General features: G+C 48.2%; 1 non-coding gene across 1 annotated transcript; it reads right to left on the reverse strand.

Moving 5' to 3' along the window:
- Positions 1–1,898: 1,898 nt before the first annotated feature.
- On the reverse strand, positions 1,899–2,036 carry LOC130042200 (U8 small nucleolar RNA). Its single transcript, XR_008795160.1, has one exon. It is a non-coding gene; the product is annotated as a U8 small nucleolar RNA (small nucleolar RNA).
- Positions 2,037–5,709: the final 3,673 nt, after the last annotated feature.

Consider the following 5,709-nt stretch of genomic DNA (forward strand, 5'->3'; position numbering starts at 1 on the left):
GCTCTGGTGTTTGCATATTGTAAGATGTGGTGCTCACCTGAGTCAGGCATCAGGTTGCAGTACTTACTGAGTCTTGCACCCCTTTCATTGCGGTGCTTCCCTGCTGCTTGGGGGGGCTGGCACTTTTCACTGAGGTACTATGGTACCGGTCTCAGAGGCTGCTGTGGTGCTCACACATGTGAATGACTAGAAGCTGCATTTCCTGGCCCTGGGACTTGCACATCTTTTTCATTGAGAGACTCATTGGGGCCACCTCCCTTGATTCCCAAATGCCTGGCTACAGCGTACTGTAGTGCCCAAGTTTCAGATCCCCAATCGCGGAGAGACCCAGGTCCACACGATAATGCAAAAGCAAAGGAAATTTATTACTAGCCCGAGCCAGCGCTAGCTCGAACTAGGGCTCAAGTCTCATCCAACACAGTGCAGTCTTGACAAGGACCCCGATTCCAAATCACAAGCAGTTTATATAGGGTTCAGAGTGAAGAGGAAATTTATATACTAATCTATTTTTAGCATTGGCCCTATTACAATGGTGGTCAGCAATTAGGCAATGGTTAGCAACAGTTTCTAAGGAGGGTACAGTGACCCCTCATGATCGGCCAGACCCAATTGCCCAATTTCTTATCTTGGCAAATTACTCAACTGGGAGTTTACTAGAAACTGCAAGTCCTGCTCGGGGAAACAGAAATAGAGGCCTAGTTGAGACTTAATGTTTGCTCCAGCTTGTCACGGTATTAGTTTCGCCCTCACAGTACCAGGCATCACTGATAGCAGAGCTGCCCATATCATGCTTGATTCACGTGGGGACACTGGAGATTTGCACTCATGACCATAGACTTGCAAGATGGGTGATGATCTTCTGAGCCCTGGGCCTGTATTGGGAAGAGGGAAGCAGCAACCCTGGCTATTCTCACAAACAACACCTGGCCCCGGGGGCTGGTGCTGTAATGCAGTGCTTGGAGAAAATGCTGTGCTGAGGGTTGAATTTGCATGTGCTTGAGCCCTTCGAGCTATCTCCCCAGTCCCCCTGGCCCTTTTCTTTAAAATGCTTCTAAGGACCAGAGAAATAATACAGTGGGTCAGGCATTTGCCTTGCACGCAGCAGACCCGGGTTCAGTTCCCAGCAACTTGTATGGTCCCCTGAGCATCGCCAGGAGTAATTCCTGAGTGCAGAGCCAGGAGTAACCTCTGAGCATCACTGGGTGTGACCCAAAAGGCAAAAAAAATTGTTTCTGAATCTCACATGCAGACACACCCCACTCATTCAGCTCTGCTTTTGCCTCCCCCACCTTGTACTTATCACATCTAGGAAAGAACTCTTTTTTTAGGGTTTAGGGTCACACACAGTGATTCTCAGGGGTTACTCCTGGCTCTGTGCTCAGGAATCACTCCTGGCAAGCCCTGGAGATCAAATGGGTCAGCTGGTTGCAAGACAAACATCCTACCCTCTGTACTATTGCTCTGCCCTATGAAAAAACTTCCAAGAAAATTGGTTCTTGGGTTGGAGAGATGGCACAGTGGGTTGTAGTGCATTCTCTTTATGAAGGAAGCCTGGGTTTAATCCCCAGCTCCACGTGGTACCCCAAGTCCCACCAGGAATAGCCCCTGACATGAAATCAGTAGTATCCCCTGAGCACTGCTACATGTGGTCCAAAGAAGCCCCCCCCCCATAAAGCAGCAGCCCTAATTCTTGGGGCTGAAGTGAAGTACTGGGGGTTGAGTGCTTGCCTTACATGCTGCAGAGCTGAGTTCGATCCCCAGCATCACATATGGTCCCTGGAGTCCACCAGGAGTAATTCCTGAGTGCAGAACCAGGAGTAACCCCTAATCACTGCCACGCATGGCCCCAAAACCAAACTAAACAAACAAACCTGCTTCTTTTTTTTTTTCCAAGAGGAACTAGATAGGAGCTATTAAGGTGTTGCAAGCCCTACCTAATCATGCAGAATTGTTAATTATGAATCATGTGAACTCCACCATCATGTTCTATTTACTTTCTGAGTAGAGGAGCAGGTAGGAATTATCCTACCTGCTACTATGGTTCTTTTAATTTTTTTTTTCTTTTGACAGGAGGATACCTGGCAATCCTTCATGCCTACTCCTGCCTCTATGCTCAGGATCACTCCTGGCAGTGCTTAGGGGACCAGTGATGCTGGGGATCAAACCTCAGGTTGACCTCGTACAAGGCAAGCACTTATCTGCTTTACTACTTCTCAAGCCCACACAAAAAAAAAAATCCTGATTCTTGTGGCTGAAGAGAGAGTATGGTGGGTAAAGCTCTTGCCTTCTATACCCACTATGGCCAACCTGCATTCAGTCCCGAGCGCTTTGTTTTGTTTTGTTTTTTTTTAATAATTTATTTATTCATTGAATCACTGTGGGAAAAGTTACAAAGCTTTCAGGTTTAGGTTTCAGTCATGCAAATACCAATCACATTTCCCTTTACCAATACTTATTTTTCACCACGAAGAACCCCAATAAAGCCCCACCTCCCACTCCTCCCAATACCTGTGAGGCAGATGAATTCTAGTTAACACTCTATCTACTTTGACTAGATTCATTGTTTGATAAAAGATGCACCATTATTATTTAGAGTTTACCCCCCCCCCAATCAGACATGCTGAAAAGGCGTTGTGAAATGATTTGCTTTCTATGGCTGGGTTCAAGAATTAAGTGTCGCGTGGGTGGCCGCGCGGTTTTGGATTTCTACTATTTTACTTATTAACCCTGGAAGTATTTCTACTAAAAGTCAGATAATTAAGAGATTGGTTTCTGTGCTTCTGGGGCCGTGGCCGTGCCGGAGAGCCGCTCGTGGGGGGCAATTGGTGACCTCGGTAGGGCGTGAGGAATGGGCCAGAACGCCCCCCTTCCTATGAGGTTTTCGTCGCCCCCACACCCCCCGGCTCATACCTGCTCTCCACAAGGCTCCCATGCGGCCGCCACCGAGCGCTTTGAATGGTCCCTGAGAACTGCCAATTATGGCCCCCAAAGAGAACCTAGTTCTTGGAGCTGGGAAAATGACTCAAAGGGCTTAATCAAACTCCAAGTTTGACCACAGGTTGCATAGTCCCCTAGAGCACAGAGGCAGGAGTAAGCCCTAGCATTGTTGGGGGTGACTCAGACTGTTCCCCTACCCCTCAAGAAACAAAAAGTGGGTCAGGTAGCATGAACGGAGAAGAGTCTGTTTGGCATGAAAAAAAACCTTTGCTTGCCACATTCTGTGACACTGGTCTTTGGGAAGCTGCTGGAGAAAGGAAGGAAAAAGCACTTTGATGGCTTGATAAGGCCCAAGCTCTGGTCTGGATTGTAGGGGGTAGTCTGGGGCAGCAGCAGAGTGCAGAGGCCCCAGCTGGCTGTCACCCCCACCCCAACTCCAACCCTTCTTACCACTCTGGCTTGACGAACCAGATCCAGGCTTGACTCTCCCCACCCTTTCACACCTGACTGCGCTCAGGTCACCAAGTTCCAGTGGGTCATTTTCTGAAGGCTCCTCATATCACCTCTCTCTGGTCTTACTGTCACATCCTCATTTCTATAACCGTTATTTCTTCAACTCCTGCTTCTGCCCTGTCCTCAAGTTTCCCCTTCTGGGACTCAAGTGACACTGTGTGACACTATCCCACAACTCCACATGCTTAGTACGCTTTTGTTCTCTCTTTGTGCTTCAGTTTGGAGGATTTCTAGTGATCCTTTTCAAGTCCAGAGGTTCTTCCTTCTGCTGTGCCTTGCTGTTGAAAAGTCTGTTGAAGTACTTTTATCTCTGACATCTGTTTTATTTCTACATGGATTTTCTGTTTTCTTTTTTGGTGCCAGGGATCGAACCAAGGGCCAGAGACACGCAAGGCAAATACTCTACCACTGAGCTACATCCCTGGCCTCTGTTTTATGTCTCGCACGTCTGTTTGACACACTTTCCACTTCTCTGCCAACATTCCCCATCTGCTCATGCAGATGTCCACCTTTTCCCACTAGACCCTTTAACATACCAGTCATTATTATTATTATTTTAAAAGTTCCTTTCTGCTCAGTGGGCTGGAGCACATGCTTTTTTATGCAAGAGTGGCCCAGTTTGGGGCTGGAGAGATAGCATAGTGGGTAGGGCGTTTGCTTTGCACACGGCCCAACCGGGTTCGATTCCCAGCATCCCATATGGTCCCCCAGGCATCGCCAGGAGTAACTCCTGAGTGCAGAGCCAGGAGTAACCCCTGTGCATCACCGGGTGTGACCCACAAAGAAAAAAAAAAAGAATGGCCCAGTTTAATCCCCAGCACAAGGTCCCTTGATCCCTGACTACTAGGTGAGGAATAGATAGCTCCCCAACCCCCCCCCCCCCCACACACACACACAGAAAATAGTTTTTTTTTCCTCTGTATGTTTGTTTTTTGTTGGTTTGTTTTTTGGGTCCAAACCCAGAGGAATTCAGGGATATCTCCTGGTTCTGTGCTCTAGGATCATTCCTGAAGGCGTTCAGGGGACCATATATATTTTGGGGGGATCAAATCTGTTACCTTGTGCAAGGCAAGAGCCTTAACCCCCTTTTTCTTTTTTTGCTCTTTTGGTCACACTCAGCAATGCTCAGGGGTTACTCCTGGCTCTGCACTCAGGAATTATTCCTGGCGGTGCTCAGGGGACCATATGGGATGCTGGGAATCGAACCCAGGTCGGCTGTGTGCAAGGCTAACGCCCTACCAGCTGTGCTATCACTCCAGCCCTGAGTCTTAACCCCTTTAAAAAAAACACAATAAAATATCTCTCTGGTAGTTCCAACATCTGTGAGTCTGGTTCTCTTGCTTTCTCTCTGTTGATAATGGCTTTGGCTTTTTCTTTTTTTTTTTTCTTTGCTTGCCCCCTTTTATGTTTCATAAAATGTTTTTGAGAGCCCAACCTGCATAGATGGGCAGAGCTGAGTAAAGAACTTTTGTGGGCAAGTATTCATGTCTGTTGCTCCGGGACAGGGGTGAGGCGTGAGGTGGGGGTGAATCAGTCAGGCCGGGCTCTGTGCCTGCCATCTTCAGATTTTGCTAGCAGTATACTGCTTAGAGGGCAGAGGGCTACTGCGAGAGGGTTTTGCTGTGCTCCTGTGGGGTCACCCATGACTGTAAGCCCTCCCTGCCCAGTGCCTGGCTGCCACCAATGGGAAGCTGTGGTTTGTGCTCTGGTGCTGGGCTCACATGGGGTCAGGGTGCCACGGGGGCTGCAGTAGACCCTGAGCCACACCCAGAAAGAGCAGCAAGATCAGTTACAGGGGCTTCCCTTGAGCCTCCCTAATCTCAACTATTCCTCCTTAATTTATTTTATTTTTATATTTATTTATTTATTTTTGCTTTTTGGGTCATACCCGGTGATGCACAGGGTTACTCCTGGCTCTGCACTCAGGAATTACTCTTGGCGGTGCTGGGGGGACCATATGGGATGCTGGGAATTGAACTCGGGTCAGCCACGTGCAAGGCAAACGCCTACCCGATGTGCTGTTATTCCAGCCCTTCCTTTATTTTTGTTATTGCTGTTGTTGTTGTTGTTTTTTTGGACCACATCCCACAGTGCTCAGGGCTTACTCATGGCTCTGAGCTCAGGGATCACTTCTTGTGGGGCTCAGAGAACATGTGAGGTGTCAGGAATAGAACCTGGTTCAATCGTAAGCATGCCAAGTGCCCTGTCAGCTTACTGTCATGCTGGCCCTGATTTCTCAGCATTTCTTCTTTCCTCCTT

Source organism: Sorex fumeus, unplaced genomic scaffold, assembly GCF_029834395.1.
Source record: "Sorex fumeus unplaced genomic scaffold, SorFum_2.1 ptg000098l, whole genome shotgun sequence".
In the NCBI taxonomy this organism is placed as follows: domain Eukaryota; kingdom Metazoa; phylum Chordata; class Mammalia; order Eulipotyphla; family Soricidae; genus Sorex; species Sorex fumeus.